Below are 25564 nucleotides of genomic sequence, written 5' to 3'. Positions count from 1 at the left end.
TAGAAAGTATATTATTGGTATATCACACGCCTGCTTCAATCATTTTTTTGGGGGGGCAACTGGTATATCACACCAGTAGAAATTATTTGTTCCCAATAGCGTTTGCCCCTCTATATAGCTTCAGTATCGCAGCAGAACTGAACACAACTGCTGCACAATACAAATGCACTATAATATACCTTCTATGTTAGAAAGTATATTATAAGTATATTAACCCCCTCAGTAAGTCACACCTATCGATAGCACACCTATACCAGTCCTTAAAAGAACTTTTGTGGCCCTAGCGTTTGGTGTCCCTAACAGTCTGTCCTGCTCCACACAGCAACCTCTCCCTACACTGGCAAAAGACTGAATGTAAAATAGCGGCTAGATCGGGTTTATTTATAAGGTAGGGGGTATGTCCATGTGCTGAAACGTCTCAATTGGCTGTCCTGTAGCACCTGATGGATGTGTCATGGGTCAAAGTTCGGCACTATGCAAAAAAATATGGCGCGTGCGAATATCGCCATATGTTCGCCTGTTCGGCGAATCGCCATGAAACGACCGCCGGGCGAACCGCAAGGCCATCTCTACTCAGGAGTGTTGTGTCTTCATGGTCCAGTTCTGGAGTAGACCAGGGAATAAGGAAAATTACCAAGAACGGTAAGTGTGGCTTTGCTGCGTCACAGTGCACCACACGATTGAAGTGACATGAGGGCATACATATCAAGCATCAAGTAGCATTACTTTGCGGTGGACGGGCTACAGACTAAAGCGTAGCCATGACACACTTGCCTACAGCCTCCCCTGCAGCGCTCTCACTCTGTGCCACGTGGGTCCTCCATACATACTCCTTATCTCCTTTTGTAACTTATGTGACCAAGGTCTGAATTGACCAAAACGTCAAGATTTGGAGTCACAAAAACAGGCATTTTTCCTTATCTACCCATGTATTCATTGGAGGATATGTCACAATAAAATAATTTTACTTGCATGTTAACCCAGAGTGTGCAGTGGTATTTCTCTTACTAAAGCGTAGCCATGACGGACTCACAGGCCGACACCTTCTTAGCATAGGAGAGTCTTGGCTGTGCGTCGGGTGTTATCCTACTGGGAGCTGGAACAAGGATTAGAGCTCCAATTAAAGGGACAGATACCTTTTACCGGTGGATTACAAATAGGGGTATTGCTAAAGTAATCGTTTAATTAAATTGAACCTGCAAAAAAAATACAGGGGGAAACTTGTGAAAATACGGGGAAAAATGAAAGTATTTGCTTGCAGGTAGATATCGGCACATCCACTGGTCTTGTCTTCTCTTTCTCTGTCTGACAGCTGCCCTGCTTGTCTCTACTGTACACAACACACACAATTCTTCTTTGGAATCCTAGCCTTTCCCTTCACTCTCCCGGGGAATAAACTGATTGATTTCTGACTCTCTCTGACACTATAACATTGTTTCTTCCACAGAATGAGGTTCTGCTCGTTCTGCTCTGGCCCCCGCCTACTGCAGCACTGATTGGCTTATCCAGGCTTTCTGTCAGCGTGGGACGCCCCCCTGGCTTCCCCCACGTCCTCTCATGGTCATGTGAGAAACCTTCTTCTTCCTCCCTAGTGCTTTTTCCCGCCGACATGTGCACTAAAATGGCATTTGTCCGAAACAAATCGGGAAAGATTTAGGCTTACCTGCCGTCTGAAAAATAGCAAAGGGCGGATCGAACTTAGTTCGATTCTCTCATCCTTAGACTTATATGATAGCTACGTTACACCCTTTTCCCATGTATGGCCTATAAGCCTCCTCACACCGATAAGGCACTCTCCACAAGGAGATATAGTACTCCCCAAATACAAAAGAACAGCAAAAACACAGATCATAAGTGCGGCCATAGGGCACAGTTTACTCTTCCACTTCAAGCAATGGTTTACATCAGGCATGATCAACCTGCATCCCTCCAGCTGTTGCAAAACTACAACTCCCAACATGCCCGAACAGCCTACAGCTATCAGCCTACAGCAGGGCATTGTGGGAGTTGTAGTTTTACAACAGCTGGAGGGCTGCAGGTTGAACATGCCTGGTTTACATAATCTCATTCAGTTCTTGTGGTGCTAGAGTCCCCAGTTGGTAAATCCAGAAAACTTCCATTTTGTGTAAAATATCCGTACAATGTCATCTATTAGGGTTATCTTCCAGAGGTCAAAACTGAGCAGTTATTTGTGGCCATAGAAATCTATTAGGATGGAGCAAAACGGAATGCCTCTTAAAGGGTTCCACTTTGCATTCCATCCTAAAATTCCGTCCCAGGATCTCAATACTGGAGGAAAACGCTTCAGTTTTGTCCCCATTCATTGTCAATGGGGACAAAACTGAACGGAATGCACCAGAATGCATTCCGTTCCATTTCGTTGCGTTCCCAAGCTGCGTTTTGTGTGTGTCATAGGATGTGGAACAAGATGGATTCAGCATGTAACACTATGCAAGTCAATGGTGCGGATCCATTTTCTCGGACACAAAAGAAAACTCCTCCGCCACCCATTGACTTACAATGGTTTTAGTGTCGGATCTGTCATGGCTATTTTGGATATTATACAACCCGATCTGTTAATAACGGATGAAGATCGTTGTATTATAATGACTGAAGCATTTTTGCTGATCCATGAAAGTAGCCTTAGGATGGGTTCACAATTCCGTTGTGCTGTACTGTATATCTTATAATAGAATATAAGGACGGAATGCAAAGCGGAGCCCTTTAAAGGCATTCTGTTTTGCTCCGTCGTTATACATTTCTATGGGCACAAATAACGTTTCCGTTTCGTTCTGTTATTTATGACGGGGAAAAAAAATCATGTTGACTTAGTTGCCCATAGAAACCAATTAGAGCTCACTTTTCATGTCTTAAAGTGTTCTGAAAAAATGAAAGTTGAGCTGTGATTGGTTGTTATGTGCAACTAAGACAATTTCCCTTTTAGACAGTTTTGATAAATGAAGCCCAAAGTAACTCAAGGGTATAAAATGCCACTAAAATTCCTCACTGTCCTGCAGTTACTATTTCCTATAGACTTTTATGTAACATCTGGAACTGGCAATTGGTGGCTAAAAAATCTCCAACAAAAAGAAATAAAACATGACAAAACTTCTCAAAGACACCCCAAAAACTATGTGTGACATCATCTTTAAAAGGGTTCTCCAAGATTTTGATATTGATGGGCTATCCGTAGGATTTTTCCAAACTGTCAAGGTCAAGGTCACAGGAGCACATTCGTGATCACCTATGTGCCAGCTAATACAACAACAGGACACGGATCCAGAGTGAGCCAAAGAAGTACAAAGGAGCCCAGTATACTTCATGGCACAAGACCATAAGGAATTTGTACGAGATCTTTCACATACAAACGTAATTATTGCTCAATACCCCTGTGTGGTCCATTGTATCACTGGGATGAGCTTGTCTATAAATAACATCTTCAGGACACATAGAGAATCACATTGTCATACTTAGACGGTTTTCAGAGACTTCGCTGACTACTGAGGTCTTATTGGTGAGTTAGTTATTTTTTTAAAATTTGTGACTGGTTCAGTTTTGTTCCAGGAGCAATGAAGTTGTACACAGGTATCAGTGATCTGTAACTTGTCTTCCTTATCTTAAAAGGGTTCTATAAGATTCGGAATAAAAAAAGACCCCCTCTTGTCCATGGTATTGCAGCTTAGCTCAATACAAGTGTGGGTTGTTAAACTGCAAAACCAGATGTAGCCCAAGGATAAGGAGGACACCGTTTTTGGAAAATACCACCCTTTTTTATAATCCTTAACTGCCCTTTATATATTAATGTCAGGTAAAGTCATTTAGAATGTTATCAGTGGAGAATTATATGGCAAGAACATCCATAGGCATATGGTTTATAAGGTAAGTAAAGGATGACCGATTTTTGTCACTAAGTTGACGCATCATTTCTTTTCCAGACTTGAGCATTTGCTACAAGATGGCTTTGCTGAGGATGGTGCCAGGTACAACAACAATTTACATTATATTGTGGTGACAGAAAGGCAGAAGATAATATTAATGCTCATAATTATGAGTTTCAGCCATGTTGAGGAGCATGGGCTTGCTTAGGTTGTTTTTACACACAAATTTTATTCCAGAAAGAATTTTTTAGGGCTTGTTTACATTTACAAATAATCAAAGTATTAATTTAAAATATAAAATGTAGCAACATTGTAAGAAGTCATCTCCATGGTTACAGACTACAAGCAAGCCTTGTGTAGTCTGATCCTGCAGTCTTACATTACTCCACTCCCTTTTATGCCTTGATGACCTTATAAAGAGAAGAAGAGGAAGGAGATAGAAGTGAGTAAGATGAGACTGTAGGGTTTCTTTTCTAACCTTTCTTCCATTGTTCCTACAGTTCTTCAGTGTCTGTGTTTGTTGATACCGGGAGCTGTCCTTTTATGTGGAGCAGACACAAATATTGGTAAGATAGATTGCTGTAATTCAGTGGTCTCTAGCTAATGGCTGTCTAGCTGTATGAAATCAACATTCTCATCATTCCAGGGCAGACTAGGCAATAATGTTTCAAAACAGATAAGAAGCTACGGATTGCTCACCACTGCACTGGCCTGGCTGCTTTTACAGGAAAAAAATAAACAAAAGGGAATTAATCACCCCTTCATCAGGAGAAGAACATAGGAATAACTGTTAAACATTTACAGGGGTATGTATATACCACAAACAATAGAAGGGAAATGGTGCCACATAATAGAGCATGCACTTCCGGTCACATGACTCCGGAACCGGAAGTGTGCTTTCTATCTAAGAATATATAGCAAAATAAATACTGCATAACCTAAAAAAAATCAAACTTAGAGAATGGAGAAGACTACGAATATTAGGGAGAGCCATAATATGCAGGATGGTAAGTGAAAACCTAAAGTGAGGGTAACGTGATCGGCCATGTCCCCCGGTCAAATGACCAGGAGCTCGGATATGCGTTCCAACAGTGCCCTGTCTTCCGACCACATGACTTCTTGGCTGCTTTTATACAGTCATGCCATTCTATATATCCAAGTGCAGCGAGCCCTGGAGGAGCCAGTGCAGAGGATGGGCCCTTCTACAGTGTTGTGTCATGGTGTCCTACCTCAGGCCATTGCTCCCTGGGGTTTGGTGCACTTAATAAATGCGAAGGAACCAGGCAGAGATTATAGAATATAGAACAATTTTCTTTACAAAGTGTGGGAAAAAATATATCAGCACATACAGCAGCAATTCGTACAAAGTGCAATTTCTTTTCCCAGAAAATGTGATATGGTGGCTGGAATGTGGCAGAGATGACACTCAAAAATTTGCAAGCTAACAATGTCTGTTTCCTGATTCCCCTCCCCACAGCGGTACTCTGACACCTTTGGCTGTAGGTGTCCACTGTATTATGCAGGCTTATAGCTATGCCTGTCCTAAACTGGATGGTGGTGTCTTAACGTGCTTCCCTTCACCTCGATTGCTTGATCACTCTGCTGTCAATAATATTCAATGGTCTCCAAGATTTCTGTGGGACCCTGCAAATTCTCAGGAGTAGTTGTCCTCCTGCATAAGCCAACTCTGTGATCCTCATGGCCTGGAGAAAGGGAGCTGGATTCCATACTCCTTCACTCTTCACTCTCTTCCTTCTAACTCATTCTAACTTGCTTTGCCCTTCCCTTTGGCAGAAAGTCAGACCAGCCCACCCCTACCAAGAGGTGATGAATGGGATGGTAAATCTCATTCCTGTTGCCAAACACTGCCAACTGCTCTCCATCCGCTTGTGTACAAGGTGTATCGTATGAATTGAGACATAACATGAACATTACAAAGTGTTATATTATTAACCAATTGTAGTACCCCCGGTCTACTACACATGCTGATATCATTTATGAAAACCATGATAGCTGTGTTTTTTGCAAGCAATGACCTTTTCCCACATGAATGACATTTGGTGCAAAATATTTCAGTGCAGCATAATCCTTTGGGTAGATTAAAAAAAGAAAAAAATAGATAAAGAAGTCATGATATATAATGTCATCTGTGAGATTTTCTGGTAATTCCACTGCACACCTTCATAAGGGAAATGAAACATTGCACAGTTCTTACTGAAATCAAAGGCCTATCATAGTAATGTTGTGTCCTCCAGAGTGAGAGACTCTATTTGTCTGCTCTCCTCTTTGATTAATGATGAGGATCCAGAACAAAAGGCCCCCTTTATGAACTCAGGGGTCACTAAAGCCTTAGGCCTCATGCACACAGCCGTTGTTTGGGTCCGCATCCAAGCTGCCGTTTTTGCGGCTCGGATGCGGACCCATTCATTTCAATGGGGCCGCAAAAGATGCGGACAGCACTCCGTGGCCCCGCAAAAAAAATAGAACATGACCTATTCTTGTCTGTTTTGCGGTCAAGAATAGGCATTTCTACAATGGGCCGCCCGTTCCGTTTCGTTCTGCAAATTGCGGAAGGCACACAGGAGGCTTACGTTTTTTTTGATCTGCGGTTTATGGACCGCAAAAAACGGAATGGTCGTGTGCATGAGGCCTAAGAATGGGTTTCTAACACTCCTTTAATCAAAATGGCATATACAGTAAGTAATATAGATAGACATTGAAATATGTTGTAATTCCTAAATGACTTAAACGCTATGAACACATTTGGGGGCATCTTTTTTTAATTAGTGCATTCTACTTACTTTGAGATAAAAATATATATTTTTTCTTTTTCAGTTGGTCTTTATTGAACATTTTCAACAGTTTTCCTTGTGCAGATTTAATTTTCAGTTCCTTTGCTAAGTAGTAGACTCTCTAGTTCACTGTAAATCCATCAGGGATCTGCTATGTTGGCTCATACTGTAGTCCTTATTTCTGAACTCCTGACAGCTCATGTTATAGCTCAATCCTTATCAAACAGATAAGAATTATGCTATAATAAAGCCTCTTTCACACAAGCGTGACGGATTAGGTCCGGATGTGTTCAGGGTGCGTTCAGGGAAACCCACAACATTTTGCAAGCAAGTTCAGTCAGTTTTGTCTGCAATTGCATTCAGTTGGTCAGTTTATTCCACGCGGGTGCAATGCATTTTGATGAGTTTTTCACGCGCACAACAAAAAACTGAAGGTTTACAAACAACATCTCTTAGCAACCATCAGTGAAAAACGCACTGTATCCGCACTTGCTTCTGGATGAAATGTGTTTTTCACTGAATCCCCATTCACTTCTATGGGGCCAGGGCTGCGTGAAAAACACAGAATATAGAACACGCTGCGATTTTCGCGCAACGCAGAACTGAACCATGAAAAAAAAAACGCTCATGTACACAGATCCATTGAAATAAATGGGTCAGGATTCAGTGCGGGTGCTATGCGTTCACATCACACATTGTTGTGGAAAATCTGCTTGTGTGAAAGGGGTATAAGTGTTTATGTGTTATCAGGAGTTTAGAGGTAAAAACTACGGTATGAGGCAGCAAAAAGTTTGGAAATCTTTAATAAAAACCATCTAAAATATATCAGTTTTTAAACCCAAAATAAGTAAAATGCTGCAACTAGCCCCTGAAGAGCAGGTGCAGAAGATGGGAGTGGTAGTGGTCCTGATGAGATATTGTGTCACAGTGTAATTTTTCAGGCTGACACACTCTGGGGTTCGGTGCAGTCAAAATGTAGTTTGAAGAATCAGGCCAGAAGTAAATATACAACAGTCTGTCTTTACTGAGAGCAAAATATAACATGTGGCACATCCAGCAGTAATAAATATAAAGTGCAGATTCTTTGGCACCGGTTAAGAAGGTTTGGTGGCAGGTTAGATGGCAATAGATTGGCACTAGCGAGCATTTGCAGATTTAGGTGTCCACTTTAGTACTGGCTTAATGTTAGTCTGGCCTAGAGATGGTTTAGGTAGGTGGTGGTGTCTGAGCTGTTGTCCCTTACTTTGCAGCAATGACTGAAAAGCTATCTTTTGCTGATCACTCTGCAATTTTGTCTCTCAAGAGGTTCGTTGAGACAGGATTAAGTTGTTCTCACTGGAGAATATTACCTTGTTCCTGTGTTTCCCTCACAGGGAAATAAGAAATGGTCACTGGGAGTGGGAGCTCTGCATGAGCTTCCTAATAACCACAGAACAGGAACTCCTCTCTCCTTATACTGGAACTCTCTCCTCCTGGCAGGAAGAAGAAGAGGCTGGTTTTAAAGTCAGTATAAAACTGAGTCTGCTTATATAGCACCTACCAGTAGCCATTTGGCTCCAGGAGAAGTATATAGTGGGATCAGCATGCATGTTGGTACTTGCATCCCTGGATCCGATGAAAGCTGTAATGGCACGGACGGGGTTAAAAGCAGAGTGTGCTTGGCGTGCATGCTTTACCTGCACTCCCTGGACTTTGTGTGGCTGTCAGGGCCCATAACAGGTAGGAACTAGTGTTAGGGACCACTCATAGAGGCGACCTTGACGTGATGAGTGGCTTATTAAACTTTGACCAAAATGTACACCAATGCCTCATTCAGCATCCAGCATGGAGGCAGGGCAGAGTGCTGGTTGCAGAGTGCTATTGCATTTGTATTTTGCGTTTGTATATGTATTTTGCCATAGCGATGTGCACCTGCATGCAGGGTTGTGCTGACTGAATCCCCCACATTTTTTCTTTGTAGTATATATTGGAGGCGTGGCGATCTCCATGCAGTCATGCACACCTGACCAGTTAGTCTGCCCTGGAGGCTGGTTTTAAAGTCAGTATAAAACTGAGTCTGCTTATATAGCACCTACCAGTAGCCATTTGGCTCCAGGAGAAGTATATAGTGGGCTCAGCATGCATGTTGGTACTTGCATCCCTGGATACGATGAAAGCTGTAATGGCACCGGACGGGGTTAAAAGCAGAGTGTGCTTGGTGTGCATGCTGTACCTGCATTCCCTGGACTTTGTGTGGCTGTCATGGCCCATAACAGGAAGGAACTAGTGTTAGGGACCACTCATAGAGGCGACCTTGACGTGGTGAGTGGCTTATTACACTTTGGCCAAAATGTACACCAATGCCTCATTCAGCATCCAGCATGGGGGCAGGGCAGAGTGCTGGTTGCAGAGTGCTATTGAATTTGTATTTTGAGGAAGAAGAACTAGTCTACTCCTACTAAGAGGGGAGTAACATGGTGGTTACCCCTGTTCCTGCCAACCATTGCAAACTATTATCTTCCCTGCTGGAATAAACATCATAGACATCACATTACATTACATACTGTAGCATTGCATATAAAACATTAAACAATTGCACATACCTCCAGGTCTGGGGTACTACAATGCAATAATGAAAAAAATGCTCCAAAAGCATCTATACCCTTAATTTTTTTCTTTACTCACTTACTTTTCGATTCAATAGACCTGCTTCCGCTATGTGGACCTAATAGCAGAATTCGAGAAGGAAATTGTGTGGAATTCTGTGGATGCCCATTCAAGTTCTGCTTTGGATATGAACCAGTTTCTGGCTGCTTTTGTGATGAAGGATATGTTCTAAGCCCTTTTCAACTGGATATTAAAACCTTTATCTTGAGACCCTCATCTTTCTACCCTAATTGTGTTCTACGTGATGACTGCCCAAATGCTGTTGGGGGGAATATCTTCACTGGATGCAAAATATTTAGTGATATATTCTTAAATGAGTATTAGCTGTATAATATATCATTGTCAATACAGGCGATAAATGACGCTTTTAAGAAAATAAAAAATTAAGCATGTAAGAAATTTGTCAATCTATGTCCCAAGATATCAGCCATTTTCTCCCTCTCACTTTCCTATTTCCAATTGTAAGGCAGATATGAAGCAGCAGAACCTCTCCCCCACTGCTCCAGCTGTATTAGGATACCAGACACACTGAACTCCACCACTCCACTCTGCAGATTATAAAAGTAATCAGAATAAAACTAACATTGGGGCTCTCTGTGAGAAAATTTCACAAGACGATGGTTTAGTATACTGCCACCTTATCTATATTGTCTACAAATATTATTTGTAAGAACTGGCCGTGAAACTATTTGGAAAACAAAAATGTGCTTGTTCTCAACTATATAACACTTTAGCAAAAAGTTAAACAGTCACTGATCAGGATGGGGTGAAGACTAGAGATGAGCGAATTTCTTAAAAATTTGATTCGGCTGCTTCCCCGAATTTTGAAAAAAAAATTGTTTTGTGATGAATTACTTCGTCACGAAGTGCATTGTGTGCTCCCCATCATTGTAACACTCAGATGCCGCGTTCTTACATGATCATGGCATCTGACAATAAAAACAGTGTAAAATAACAAAAAAGATAAATTAAATCATGCTTACGGCCTCCATTTGCTGGCGACGTGCCAGCCACCGCCATCTTGCTTGAAGATCTGGCATGAAATCTCACGCGGCCTGAGAATACGTCACCACACACAGGATTTCGGTCGAGATACTCAATCAAGGTGGTGGCAGCTGGCCCATCACTAGCAAATGGAGAAGGTAAGAATGTTTTTTTGTTTTTACACAATTTCAGGTTAAATCGATTTGCTACCGCGAAACATGAGGAAATTCGGTTTCGCAGCAAATCAAATTTATCCTTATATTCGGATCGAATTCCACTTTGACGGATTCGATTCGCTCAACTCTTGAATCAAAGAATCAATTAAAAATAGTTGTTTAAAAAAGTATTGCCCTTGGATCACGTGAAAATGATATTTAACTTAAGTTCCATAATTGTAAATTCAATGTGCATTGAATGGAAATTAATTAAAATGTACCGCAGTGCAAAATAAATAAAAAACGTGGCAAGAAATAATAAAAAAAAACAGCCCTGACTACATGACAATAATAAATATATATTTTATCAAATATATCAAAGCATATTTTAACACGTGACATTGTGATTAGCAAGTGCAACATTTTAAGGTAATTCCAAATTGGTGTAAAATGGAGCCTGAGCCTACATGCGCACATAGCTTAAAGGGTTGTTCCTATCTGGGACATTGATGGCATATTGGTAGGATATACCCTCAGTGTCAGATAGGTGTCATTAGGGGCCCACCTATGTGACCTGCTCCTATCTCCAGAACAAGCTCCACAAAGTGAACTAAGAGCAGCTGTGCATGTGCGGCCACACTCTATTCATTGCTATGAGAGTTTTGACAATAACTGGGTGTTGATTTGACTATTTACAGTGGTCCCACAGCAGAGAACGGAGAGGTGGCTTCACTTCCTCTGTGCGGTCCCTATTCACCGCTATGGAACTTCTTACAAAAATAGCTGAGCATGCTCACATTGCTATTTTTTGAAACAAACAAATCAACATGGTTGCCAAAAAACATTTGTTAGTTTGGCCATGCTTAGTCCAGGGTGGCAATGGGGAAATATGGTTGCTCTGGGAGTACATTGTGCCTACACCTTAAAAACATATATGCAATGGGTGGACAGAATAACTAATCATACAAGTGACTGCCATCATTAGCTGTCCTGAACTCAGCACTGGATATCCAAGTCATGGCACACAGCCTTGGTGACCATGCCGAAAGTCATTAATTAGATCCAGACCCTTATTGAACTTGTGCAATTAATCCTCCATCACAATCTGTTCTGGCACAGAGCTCCATGTTCTCACTGCTGTTACATTAAAGAATCCTGTCTATGATGATGAAACCTTCTTTGTTCTAGACATAAAGGAAGTTTCTTTGTTACAAGTTACAACTAAAGTTCTGGGAATAAAAAGATCATGAAATATATCTGCACTTTCCATTTAGATTCAGTTGCTGGTAATGAACAATTTATTCCTGATAACTGCCTGTTCCTCACAGGAGGTAAGAGATATAATCGCACTAGGAATGAGCAGTGGGTGGAAGATGATGTGGAGGATGATGAGGTCCAAGACCCTACATGTAATCAAGGTCATCCGAGTGACGTGTGCAGCTTGGATGAAGAGGTGGTGGTCACGCAGCGCCAGCTGCACAGCAAAAGAGGGAGCAGGGTGAAAAACCACAGCGGCCAGACCCTAGTCAGTATGTCTACTACTGTCCAATGCTCTGAGGGACTGAGCACACCAAAGCCAGCTCAAAGGAGTTTCCTGGCGTGGCAGTTCTTCAGGCAATGTGCTGACGACAAGACACGAGTGGTTTGAACGCTGTGCAGTCATATCCTAAAGTGAGGCAAAAATGTTGTAAACCTGAGCACCACCTGCATGACCAGGCATCTAAGTGCAAAGCACAAGCTACAGTGGAGTAGACACATCAAAAACCAAGAAAGGTCTCTGGCTCCTCCTGCTTTCTCTTTTACTGTGGTCTTGGTCTCTTCCTCCCCCTCTCGAGCAACAAGTAGAGATGTCCCGAACTATTCGCCGGCGAATAGTTCCCGGCGAACATCGCTTGTTCGCGTTCGCCGCGGCGAGCGAACATATGCAATGTTCGGTTCGCCCCTATTCATCATCATTGAGCAAACTTTGACCCTGTACCTCACAGTCAGCAGACACATTCCAGCCAATCAACAGCATACCCTCCCTCCCAGACCCTCCCACCTCCTGGACAGCATCCATCTTAGATTCATTCGGAAGCTGCAGTCTTAGTGAGAGGAGGGACAGTGTAGCTGCTGCTGATTTAATAGGGAAATCGATAGGCCAGTGTATTCAGTGTCCACTCCAGTCCTGAAAGACTCATCTTATCTCTGCTGTAAGGACAGCACCCCAAAAAGCCCTTTTTAGGGCTAGAACATCAGTCTGCTTTTTTTTTTCCTCTGTAATCTAATTGCAGTTGCCTGCCAGCGTGTGTGTCAGGCTCACAGCATATACTGTGCCCACTTGCCCAGTGCCACCACTCATATCTGGTGTCACAGTCGCTTGCACTTGAAAAAAACCAAAACTTTTTTGACTGTAATATAATAGCAGTCAGTTGCCTGCAAGCGTGTGTGTTTCAGGCCCTGCCAGTGCACATTGTCACACCAGTGCAACTCATATCTGGTGTCACAGTAGATTACATTTAAAAAATAAAAAAAAAATTTGACTGTGATAGAATAGCAGTCAGTTACCTGCAAACGTGTGTGTTTCAGGCCCTGCTAGTGCACAGTGTCACACCAGTGCAACTCATATCTGGTGTCACATTAGATTACATTAAAAAAAAAATATTTTGACTGTAATAGAATAGCAGTCAGTTTCCTGCAAGCGTGTGTGTTTCAGGCCCTGCAAGTGCAGAATGTCACCAGTGCAACTCATATCTGGTGTCACAGTAGATTACATTTAAAAAAACAACAACAATTTTGACTGCAATAGATTGAATAGCAGTTAGTTGTCTGCAAGCGTGTGTGTCAGGCCTACAGCTTCTACTCTGCCAACTTCTGCCAGTGCACAGTGCCACTCATATCTGGTGTCACAGTAGCTTGCACGCATAGTACAACTAATTTAAAAAAAATGACAGGCAGAGGCAGGCCACCCTGCAGGGGCCGTCGTGGTCGTGGTGCTGTGATTCCCTTTGCCCTAGAATAATGCCCAGTGTTCAGAGGCCACGTACCCTGAGCTCGAAAAGTTCTGAGGACATAGTTGACTGGCTAACACAGGACACCCAATCTTCTACAGCTTCCGCTCTGAACCTTGACGCACCATCCTCCTCCAGCTCAGCTTCGGGTACCTCTCAAGTTACCACTCGCCCGCCTGCCGCCACCACCAACACTAGCACCACAGCTGCTTCACTTGATCTGTCAGAGGAGTTATTTACACATCAGTTGGAAGAAATGAGTGATGCGCAACCATTATTGCCAGAGGATGTAGATAACAGGGATATGTCTCAGTCAGGCAGCATTACACACATGGACATGCGGTGTGATGATGATGATGTTGTACCCGCTGCTGCTTCCTTTGCTGAGTTGTCAGATACAAGTGAAGCGGTTGATGATGACGATGTGTCCGTGGATGTCATGTGGGTGCCCGCTCGAAGAGAAGAAGAACAGGGGGAAAGTTCAGATGGGGAGACAGTGAGGAGGAGGAGACGAGTTGGAAGCAGGGGGAGGTCGTCGCAAGGAACTGGTGGCACAGTCAGACAGCATGCTTCGGCACCCGGGGTCAGCCAGACAGCATGCCAACCAACGCATGCTGTTGCCACCACCAGAATGCCGTCATTGCAGAACTCAGCAGTGTGGCATTTTTTTGGTGTGTCTGCCATTTGCAACCTGTGCCAAAAGAAACTGAGTCGTGGGAAGTCCAACACCCACCTAGGTACAACCTCTTTGCGAAGGCACATGATCTCAAATCACAAACGCCTATGGGATCAACACATGAGTACAATCAGCACACAAACTCAAAGCTGCCATCCTCCTCCTGGTCCAGCATCTTCAGCAACGTCAATCACTGCTGTCCTCCTTGCCCCCTCTCAACCATCCGCCACTCCGTCTCTCGCCTTGAGCAGTTCCTGCTCATCTGCCCACAGTCAGGTGTCTGTCAAGGACATGTTTGAGCGTAAGAAGCCAATGTCACAAAGTCACCCCCTTGCCCGGGGTCTGACAGCTGGCTTGTCGGAACTCTTAGCCCGCCAGCTTTTACCATACAAGCTGGTGGAGTCTGAGGCCTTCAAAAAATTTGTAGCTATTGGGTGTAACGGTCACGTCCACACACACACAGGGGGAAGGGTAGTGACCACTGCGCTCCACCCTCACCCCTGGCCCTGCCTACTTGCCTCACGAGTCCTGATGACAGGGGACAACTGGACGGCAGTCCCTAACTTAGGATATGTGCAGGGAAGACAGACAAGACAAAATACGGAACATGAACGGACCGGGTCAGAAACAAGAGAGCTACGCAGTACAATGGATTAAGCAAAGAATGGTCAGGAGAAGCCGGGGTCAAATACCAGGAGAGTAGCGAAGTACAAGAGGAGTCCAAAGAGAGTAGTCAGGTGGGAGCCGAGGTCACAATACCAGGATGTATGCGCAGTACAGGAGGAGCAGGCAGAGGATCGTCAGGGAACAGGATCAGGTAAATATTCAGTAGTCCAACAAATAGCCAGGAACCTAGAAATTAACAGGCAACCTGTAGCCAGCAGGCTGCCTGTATTTATAGTGGGGAGTGAGGGTCATGTGACGTGGCCAGCGTCACATGACCGACAGACCAACCAGTCGAGCACCGAGTGATCAGCTCGGAGCTCAAGGCAGACAAGGAGCAGGGAGCCACCCAGCTAGTAAAGCCGCCCTGGGAATGAGGTCAAACACAGAACCTCATTCCAAAAGCTAAGCAACAGTTCTGCGGGCAATGGGGGACCGAGTGCACCTTCAGAACCCCGTGACAGTACCCCCCCTTTTACGAGGGGCCACCGGACCCAAGACTTCAGGCGATGGCTTTTCAGGGTGTTCTAAATGAAATTTACGAACAAGTCTAGGAGCATGAACCTCCCTGGCAGGTACCCAAGATCTCTCTTCAGGTCCATACCCCTTTCAGTGAATCAGGTACTGCAAGGAATTACGCACCTTCCTGACATCCACTATTTTAGACACCACATACTCGACAGCATCATTAACAAGAACTGGCGGAGGCGAGGCTTTTGATGGTACTACCGGTTCAAAATATTTTTTAAGCAGAGATTTATGGAACACATTATGAATGTGGAATGACTCAGGCAGCTCCAACCTAAAAGATACCGGGTTAATCACTTCCGTGATCTTATATGGTCCAATAAAACGAGGAGCAAATTTTTTAGAAGTTACCTTGAGAGATAGATTCTTGGAGGACAACCATACTTTATCCCCAACCTGAAAGTTTACCCCCCTTGAACGTCTCCTATCGGCCTTGAGTCTTTGAGAACATTGAGCCTTTTCTAGGTTCGATTGAACCCGGGCCCAAACTGTGCACAGTTCGGAGGAGAGTTTATCAGCTTCAGGGTTAGAGGAGGAGACGGACGACCCAGAATGAAAACGGGGATGAAAACCATGGTTACAAAAGAAAGGGGAGACCCCAGCAGAAGAATTGACACGGTTATTCAGAGCAAATTCAGCCAACGGAAGGAATTTGACCCATAATTGCTGGTCATCAGCAACATACAACCTCAGGAATTGTTCCACAGACTGATTAAGGCGTTCAGTCTGCCCATTACTCTCAGGATGGTAGGCGGAAGAAAAAGACAACGAAATTTTACATCTTTGACAGAAGGCCCTCCAGAATTTGGACACAAACTGCACACCCCTGTCCGAAACAATATTTTCCGGGATGCCATGTAAACGAACAATCTCTCTCACAAAAATAGACGCCAGGGTTTTAGCATTCGGAAGTTTAGACAGGGGAATGAAATGAACCATCTTGCTAAACCTATCGACCACTACCCAAACCACAGTCTTACCCTCCGCCAGCGGTAGGTCAGTTATAAAGTCCATCGAGATATGGGACCAGGGTCTACTGGGAATGGGTAGGGGTCGTAGGTTACCAGCAGGGCGAGTCCTAGGTGTCTTAGACCTGGCACAAACCTCACAGGCTGACACGTAGGACTTGACATCCCTGGTCAGAGTGGGCCACTAATAAGATCTAGAAACCAGATCCTTAGTGCCCTCAATACCCGGATGTCCACAAAAGGCAGAATCGTGACACTCACCCAACAGCTGGAGACGAAATTGTACGGGAACAAACAACTTATCTGTTGGGGTGGATGCCGGTGCCAGATGTTGTTCAGCCTTAATGCGAGATATCCTGGGTTAGAGCCGCTAAGAAGATGTTTGCTGGTAGGATGGATTCAGGCGGCGTCTCAGTGGGTTGTTGGGCCTGTTAATCTGTAACGGTCACGTCCACACACACACAGGGGGAAGGGTAGTTACCACTGCGCTCCACCCTCACCCCTGGCCCTGCCTACTTGCCTCACGTGTCCTGATGACAGGGGACAACTGGACGGCAGTCCCTAACGTAGGATATGTGCAGGGAAGACAGACAAGACAAAATACGGAACATGAACGGACCGGTCAGAAACAAGAGAGCTACGCAGTACAATGGATTAAGCAAAGAATGGTCAGGAGAAGCCGGGGTCATATACCAGGAGAGTAGCGAAGTACAAGAGGAGTCCAAAGAGAGTAGTCAGTTGGGAGCCGAGGTCACAATACCAGGATGTATGCGCAGTACAGGAGGAGCAGGCAGAGGATCGTCAGGGAACAGGATCAGGTAAATATTCAGTAGTCCAACAAATAGCCAGGAACCTAGAAATTAACAGGCAACCTGTAGCCAGCAGGCTGCCTGTATTTATAGTGGGGAGTGAGGGTCATGTGACGTGGCCAGCGTCACATGACCGACAGACCAACCAGTCGAGCACCGAGTGATCAGCTCGGCGCTCAAGGCAGACTAGGAGCAGGGAGTCACCCAGCTAGTAAAGCCGCCCTGGGAATGAGGTCAAACACAGAACCTCATTCCAAAAGCTAAGCAACAGTTCTGCGGGCAATGGGGGACCGAGTGCACCTTCGGAACCCCGTGACATTGGGATACCGCAGTGGAAGGTACTCGGCCGAAATTTCTTTGCACAAAAGGCAATCCCCAACCTGTACTCGATTGTGCAAAAGGAAGTCATGAATTGTCTGGCACACAGTGTTGGGGCAAGGGTTGGTGAAACTGCCCCGACTTGCAGGCAGGCCTGCTGCCACTTCCTCTACTCCTCCTACTCCATCCTCTTCGATAACCTCCTCGGCTGAGTCCTCTTCTGCTGCTGCGTCTTGCTCCACATCAACTGCACCCCCCCAGCTCCCCAGGGGCTATTCCACATCTTGGATATGACAGTGTCACGCCGTCTTGGGGTTGACTTGCCTGAAAGCAGAGAGTCACACCGGACCAGCACTCCTGTCCGCCCTGAACACACAGGTGGATCAGTGGATGACTCTGCACCAACTGAAGATCGGCAAAGTGGTGTGTCACAATGGAAGCAATTTGTTGGCGGCATTGAATTTGGGCAAAATGACACACGTGCCGTGCATGGCACACGTCCTGAACTTAGTCATGCAGCGATTCGTTGCCAAAAACCCTAGGGTCCAGGACGTCTTGCGGCAGGCCAGGAAAATCTCTGGCCATTTTAGAAGATCTTACATGGCCATGGCTCACCTTGCTGACGTTCAGCAGCGACACAACTTGCCCGTCAGAAGTCTGATTTGTGACTGCCTAACACGATGGAACTCCCCTTTCTATATGCTTGACAGGCTGCTACAGCAGAAATGTGCAGTTAATGACTACCTATATGAACTCTGCGGCAGGACAGTTCTGTTCTGGTTTTTTTTTCACCGCGCCAGTGGCTGCTCATGAGCGATGCATGCAGACTTCTGTGGCCATTTTATAAGATCACCAAACTGGTCAGTCGCAGCCAGGGTGCCATCAGTGACATCGTACCTTACGCCTTCTTTCTGGAGCCTGCATTGCGTTGTGTTATTGATGAAGCCGTCGAGGAGCAGGAGCAGGAAGATGAAGAAGTCTCAATGCTGGATGAATTCCCAGGGGGGCTACTCAATCTGAGACAAGTCAACAGAACTCTGAAGAGGAGTCAGAGGAGGATGGTGTCGGGGCGGAAGAGGAGCAAGAAGAGCATGCTTTAAACTTTTCTGGGATCCCTGGTGTTGTCCGTGGCTGCGGTAGGAGACCAAGGACGATGAACAGGAGCCAGGCCACTCCACTGCTTCCATTTTAGTGCAAATGGGCACCTTCATGCTCCAGTGTTTGAAGAGGGACCCCGTATAAAAAGCATAAAGGGCAAGGACCAGTACTGGGTGGCAACGTACTTAGACCCCCGGTACAAACACAAGATGGGGGACATGTTACCATTACCAGCATCACAGAGGGCTGTCAGAATGCAGCACTTCCAGGCCTTGCTTCGAGAAATGCTGCATTCTGTTTTTTACGGGTGCTGGCAGAGGAATTTCCACTCACAGAGAAACAGTTGCGGGTACCAATCCAATAGCACATGCAAGAAGAGGGTGGTTTGAAGATGTGTTGGTCACTTCGGATATGAGATCATTCTTGCAGCCAACCCATCGACAGCCGCCCTCCGGATCCATGCTCATGGAACACCTAGACCAACAGGTGTCCGACTACATCTGGTTAACAGCCAATGTGGACGCTCTGAGAAGCGAGGAACCCCTGGACTACTGGGTGTGCAGGCTTGACCTGTGGCCAGGGCTGGCACAATTTGCCATGGAACTCTTGGATTGCCCCTCATCCAGTGATCTGTCTGAAAGAAAGTTAAGTGTAGCAGAGGGGATCATGACCGATAAGCGCACTCGCCTACTACCTCACATTTCTAAAAATGAATGAGGCATGGATCTCGGAGGAATTCAACACAAATGTGACGAGTCGACCACGTTTAATTGAATTTCCTCACCTTCAACACCTGTGATGACCACGTGTTTCAACTATTATCATTAGGGTTTATTTTCAAGAGGGTGGTTTCGTTAACCATGTTTTTAATACAATTTTATATTTTTAGTTCTTTTAAACATATGTATTTGACCTGTATTTGTACTGGCCTTCAGTAAAATTGATATCCATTGACCGTCTAATAGACCTCCAGCCACATAATCACTTGATCTTTTCTGTACAGTGAATGCATAATTTTTGGGGCCTGTAGTTCACTGGCCTGCTGTAAAATTGATATCCAATGACTGTGTAATCTACCTCCAGCCACATACTTGTTCTTTTCTGTACGCTGAATGCATCATTTCTGGGGCCTCTAGTCCACTGGCCTGCTGTAAAATTGATATCCAATGACCGTGTAATCTACCTCCAGCCACATACAGTGCTGCTCATAATTATTCATACCCCTGGCAAATTTTGACTTGAAGTTACTTTTATTCAACCAGCAAGTAATTTGACGGGAAATGACATAGGTGTCTCCCAATAGATAATAAGACAATGTACAAGAGGCATTATTGTGGGGAAAGAAAACTATTTCTCAGCTTTTATTTACATTTGAGCAAAAAATACAAGATGTTCTGCACTGTGGAAAATCTCAGAGGACGTGGTCGGAAGCCAAAAGTGACACCTGTGCTGGCCAGGAGGATAGTTAGAGAGGTGAAAAAGAATCCAAGGATCACCACCAAGGCCATCCTGGTAAATCTGGGCTCTGCTGGTGGCAATGTCTCAAGGCAGACAATCCAATGGACACTGCACAATGCAGACCAAGGAGGACGCCACTTCTCTAGATAAGGCACACAAAAGCTCTCTTGGCCTTTGCAAAAGTTCATTTGGACAAAGAAGAAGACTTCTGGTCTTCTGTGTTATGGTCAGATGAAACAAAAATTTTATTGTTTGATCACAATGATGTTTCCTTCATTTGGCGTAAAATAGGAGAATCCTTCAACCCAAAGAACACCATCCCCAGTGTCAAACATGGTGGTGCGAACCTAATGCTTTGGGTTTGTTTTTCAAACCCAAAGCATTAATTAGTGTGAGTATATAACTTGGCCTGCTCTCCCTCATTCACTGGAAGCCATTTGGCACCAGGAGAGATATAGTTGTGGACTCTTATTGCATTCTTTGGTGGCCATTTGGCAACAGGAGTGGTGTGGAGTGGGCCCGGCATGCATGTTGGTACCTACATTCCTTGGATATAATGGAGGCCATTTTGGCACCAAAAATGACAGAAATTAAAGCAGGCCTAGCATGCATGTGAAACCTACACTCCCTGAATTGTATGGTAGCCGTCATGGCACATAACAGGTAGAATTTAGTGTTAGGAACCCGTCTTACAGAGATCGCCTTGACGTGCGGCAGACAGGCTGAAATAATTTTGTACAAAATGATTTGCCAAGCATCTCTAATTTATAAGTATAGCACTAGCAAATATTAAGCATTTTTGTACTTTATTTGGTTTGCAGAGAGCTGTTGCATTGCATGTTTTGTTTTACAGTGTTGTTCTCAGCCATAGCAATGTGCCCCTGCGCATTGGGATGTGCTGACTGACCCCCTTTTTCTTTGCTGTTTTTCAGCCAATGGACCAGGGAACCTAATCACAGTAAACGGCACCATGAAAAAAGAGCAATACATGAGGATTCTCAACAACAACATCATGCAGTCTGCAGAGAAACTTGGCCTTGGGCACCAGTGGACATTTCAGCATCACAATGACCCAAAACACACAGCAAAAGTGGTGAAGAAATGGTTAGCAGACAACAACATTACCGTCTTGGAGTGGCCCAGCCAGAGTCCAGACTTGAATCCAATTGAGAATCTGTGGAAGGAGCTAAAGATCAGGGTGATGGCAAGAAGACCCTCCAACCTGAAAGATTTGGAGCTCATTACTAAAGATGAATGGGCAAAAACACCTGTGGAGACATGCAAAAAGCTGGTCTCCGATTATAGGAAGCGTTTGATTGCTGTAATAGCCAATAAAGGCTTTTCTATTGATTATTTTTCCCACAATCATGCCTCTTGTACATCGTCTTATAATCTTTTGGGAGAAACCTATGTCATTTCCCGTCAAAAAATTGCTTGCTGGTTGAATAAAAGTAACTTTAAGTCAAAATTTGCCAGGGGTATGAATAATTAGGGGCAGCACTGTACTTACTTGTTCTTTTCTGTACAGTGAATGAATAATTGTTGCGACCTCAGAGGAATTCAACACCAGTGACAACGACGTGTTATCAAATTTCAACTATTATCATTAGGGTTTTTTTCAAGAGGGGGGATTTAATCCAATTTTATAATTTTTGTTCTTTTAAACATATGTATTTGATTTGTATTTGTACTGCAGTAAAATTGATATCCATTGACTATGTAATATACCTCCGGCCACATAATCACTTGATCTTTTCTGTACGGTGAATGCCTAATGTTTGTGGCCTGTAGTCCAGTGGCCTACAGTAAAAATTTTATCAATTGTCCACATAATGTACCTCGAGCCACATAATCTGAATTTGTTTTATGTCAGGTGAATGCCTCATTTTTAAGGCCTATACTCCCGTGGCCTAAAAAAAAAAATTTCTAGGCTCCAACAGGGCACATTTAAGAGAATTTCCCTTTAAGACGCATAAAAATGTCCCCTGATTTAGACACATATTTTTTGTTAGAATTTTTGTCATTGATCCCCTCTAGTATGTCACTGTCCATGTTGTGGGACCTTTTGTACTCTTCTACTAAGTATTTGGTGGCTGAAAATATGAGCTGAAGGTTTTTCAGGTTCGCCTGCCATTAAAGTGAATGGGGCCCGTCGTGAACTTGCGGTTTGCGAACATTTGATCGCTGTCCATTACTAGTACTCACACTCTCTACCACTTTTATCATACGGTGAGATATCATGGTGGGCTCCCAGGCTCCCCTCCCCTTGAAGGATCCTGCTCCTAGAAGTCGCATATACTGCAAAGTGCTAATGTATACTGTCGTCATGTCATGTATGCATTCACTGTGTATTTCTGTAAGCATGATAATTATAGGCCATATTTCATAACCACCACTAGATGAGGCTGGTTCCACCCTCTGTATAAGGAGAGGAGTGAGTTAGCACAGATAGTTCAGTGCCTTAGTCCAGTGTAAATAAGTTCAGTCAGAGGGAGACAGTGCAGTGTTAGAGCAAGAACAAAGATGTAAAGCTGACACTTTAACCAACCCTGGACCATAGTACCAGCCAGGAGGAGGCCTGCACCTCTTCATAACTTTGGTGGATCCACCGCCAGCTATATTGGTTATATTGGTTATTAAGACCAGTGTCTAAAACACAGCTCTTAATAAATGGCCCACTGTATTTCTGTGTAACAAGTGAGACCTGTCCTGAATTGTCTGCATCTGAAGCTTCAGTATAGAATTGTTTAACCTGGATTCATTATTTCTATCCTACATTTGCACCGCAAGGTTCTGGCGTCACGACAACAGGAACCCTACGTCACACCGGAAAATAACATCAACATCAAGGGCACCTCAACTGTCATCATGCAGGAGAAGCCCAGAACCAGAGGGTGCCCTGAAGGGAAGAACCGGTGTGCCCTTCCCATCACTGCATAATGGCACAGGGAGCTCCAGAAAACAAATACTGTACCCATCGGGCCACCCACAGTCACACGCACCCCTTCCGTTTGCTGCACCCTGCTCTGTATGTTCCCCTACTGCCATTGTCGCTGCCTCCACCCCCAATGCTGTGGTTACAGGTAGCACCAGTGCGACCACCATCAACATAGGTATGCATGGGGTCACCAGCCTTCTCCCAAACCTCCTTCTCTGGGCTGCCAAACGGTGAGGGCTCTCACACAAGTCGTCAACAGGGAGACTCTCTTGACTTTCTGCCGCAGAGCGTGGTGGGCTTTTATTGTCACTTCTTAGGAAAAAGGAAGGTGCCCCACTAGGAAGGGGTAGTGAAGAAAGAGAGGACTCCACTGAAAGCCTTCTTTGGGGCTGGAACGAGGAGGAGCAGGAGGAACGCTGTGATCTCTGGCTCTATGACACAGTGTTGGACTCTGAAGCCACCTGCACATCATCCTGATGTGACTGAGAGGAGGAGTGAGCCATCCAATCCACAAGCTCATCCTCTTTCTCCTCAACTATAATGTTGCACCTTTCTGAAGCCAGCAGAGACAACTGCGGCCTACTACTACTACTTGTAGTCGGATATTTGTGCAGTGTCCCACTCCGCAAGACTCTGCAAATGCAAAGGTTTTGCTTCACCTTGGAAATACAAAAGACTTCTGTCTTTGCCAATTGCAAAACTTTGAGGTAGATAACAGATGCGTCCCAGACCCGTAGGATCTGAGCCCCGATTCTTGTCACTGCCATCTGGTTCGTGTCCATATTGAATCAGGGAGCCCTCCGCTCCCTGCTTCACTGTTATTCTGAGATCCGGCGCTCCCCCCTCAGGATACACAGCGCGATGTTGACTGTGGAAGGAGCACTGAAAACCCTGGAATCAGCCTCCGGCACAGCCAGCAGTACGATGTGAGTGTGTAAGCGCGTCATCAGGGAAGCAGGTATTGTGTTTTTGTTCCCTTCAATGTAGCTGCAGTCAGGAGAGGGCACTGGGGGCCAAATGGTGTAGGGGGGGGGGACGACACAAATAGAGTGAGGGGGCACAAAAGTGGGCATAACTCTACTGAGGTGACATCTAATCTGGCATAACTAATGTGAGGGGGCACATCATCTGGCATAACTCCATTGAGGGGGCACCTAATGGGGCATAACTACTGTGCCTTAATAGGTACTGATTTTCATTATGGACTCCTGCATGTAATGTGCTTCTTCTGTGCTTTGCTTCTATAACTGAGTATAGCCGTCGTGCTAGTTGTATGTTATAAGGCAAAAAGACTGAACAGCTATGGCCATTAATTCTGATCTGGAAGACACGTAACTACAGTATGACCCTTAGAGAAACCTCACTACAGATCACCTTTAATGGACCATATTAAGGCTCCTGTAAACCCTGAAGTACCAAAAGAAGCAGAGTTGGCTTATGACTATGTTATACCCCTATTGCAAGCTTGTGTATAATTCTGGGCTCCAATGAACAAGACAGACATAGCAGAGCTGGAGAGGTAATACCTGGAATGGGTCGACTACAGTACCCTGAGAGATTATCAAAATTAGGTTTGTTCAGTTTAGAAAAACAACGACCAAGGGGAGATCTAACTATGCATAAATATATCAGGGGTCAGTACAGAGATCTATCCCATCATCTATTTGTCCCTAGGACTGTGACTGTGACGAGGGGACATCCTCTGCGTCTGGAGGAAAGAAGGTTTGTACACAAACATAGAAGAGGATTCTTTACGGTAAGAGCAGTGAGACTATGGATTCTTTACGGTAAGAGCAGTGAGACTATGGAGCTCTCTGCCTGAGGAGGTGGTGATGGTGAGTACAATAAAGGAATTCAAGAGGGGCCTGGATGTATTTCTGGAGCGTAATAATATTACAGGCTATGGATACTAGAGAGGGGTTGTTGATCCAGGGAATTATTCTGATTAGCTCATTGGAGTCGGGAAGGATTTTTTTCCCCCAATATAAGGAAAATTGGCTTCTACCTCACAAGATATTTTTTTTTGGTCTTCCTCTGGATCAACCTGCAGGATAACAGGCTGACTGGACAGATGTCTTTTTTAGGCCTTACAAACTATGTTACTGTGTCGTATGGTTATTCCAGAACAAGTGCATTCTGCTACTGGTTACTCCTACTTTCCCACTGATGTTTGAGAGGAATGAACAATGTCCCCTCAACACGATGATGCCAGCCTACACTGAGGGTGAACGAGACCAGGAAGCAGAGACCAACGGGTACCAGGGCAGCATGAAAATATTGTAGAAATGGAAGGTTTTTTTCTCCCAGGCTGTGAGCTGTGCGCTGCGATTGGCCAGCGCTGCAGCCTAGGAAAAGGAGACGCCCACAGGACAAGGGAAGACCCGCCTACTATAACTTAAGGAGCAAAGGTACCGGAGCCTATAACGGGAGAACGGAGCGGCGCCCAGGGATAATAGTAAGTGCAGTGAGATCCCCGGGCGCCGCTCTATAGGGCAGCATACTCAGTTCACATAGTTTATACAAGTGAAAGGTCCTCTTTAACACTGCAATAGTAATACCTGCATCAATCAACTTCTGTGTTTACTGACATTGCTGCTAGAAGTAATGGGCTTCGGCGGTCAGATGGCGGTATGACTTGTCATCACCAGTGCAATGTAAACTGA

The 25564-nt window shown here is 44.7% G+C and overlaps 1 protein-coding gene across 3 annotated transcripts in view; it reads left to right on the top strand.

Annotated features, from left to right (window-relative positions):
- Window positions 1-25564, top strand: part of LOC120993044 (venom serine protease inhibitor-like) — a 242274-nt gene that overhangs the window by 17052 nt on the left and 199658 nt on the right. The gene's annotated exons all lie outside the window — the stretch shown is intronic.

Source organism: Bufo bufo, chromosome 1, assembly GCF_905171765.1.
Source record: "Bufo bufo chromosome 1, aBufBuf1.1, whole genome shotgun sequence".
Classification (NCBI taxonomy): Eukaryota; Metazoa; Chordata; class Amphibia; order Anura; family Bufonidae; genus Bufo; species Bufo bufo.
The sequence above is the reverse complement of the archived record's forward strand: the minus strand, read 5'-3'. Positions and strand labels throughout refer to the sequence as shown.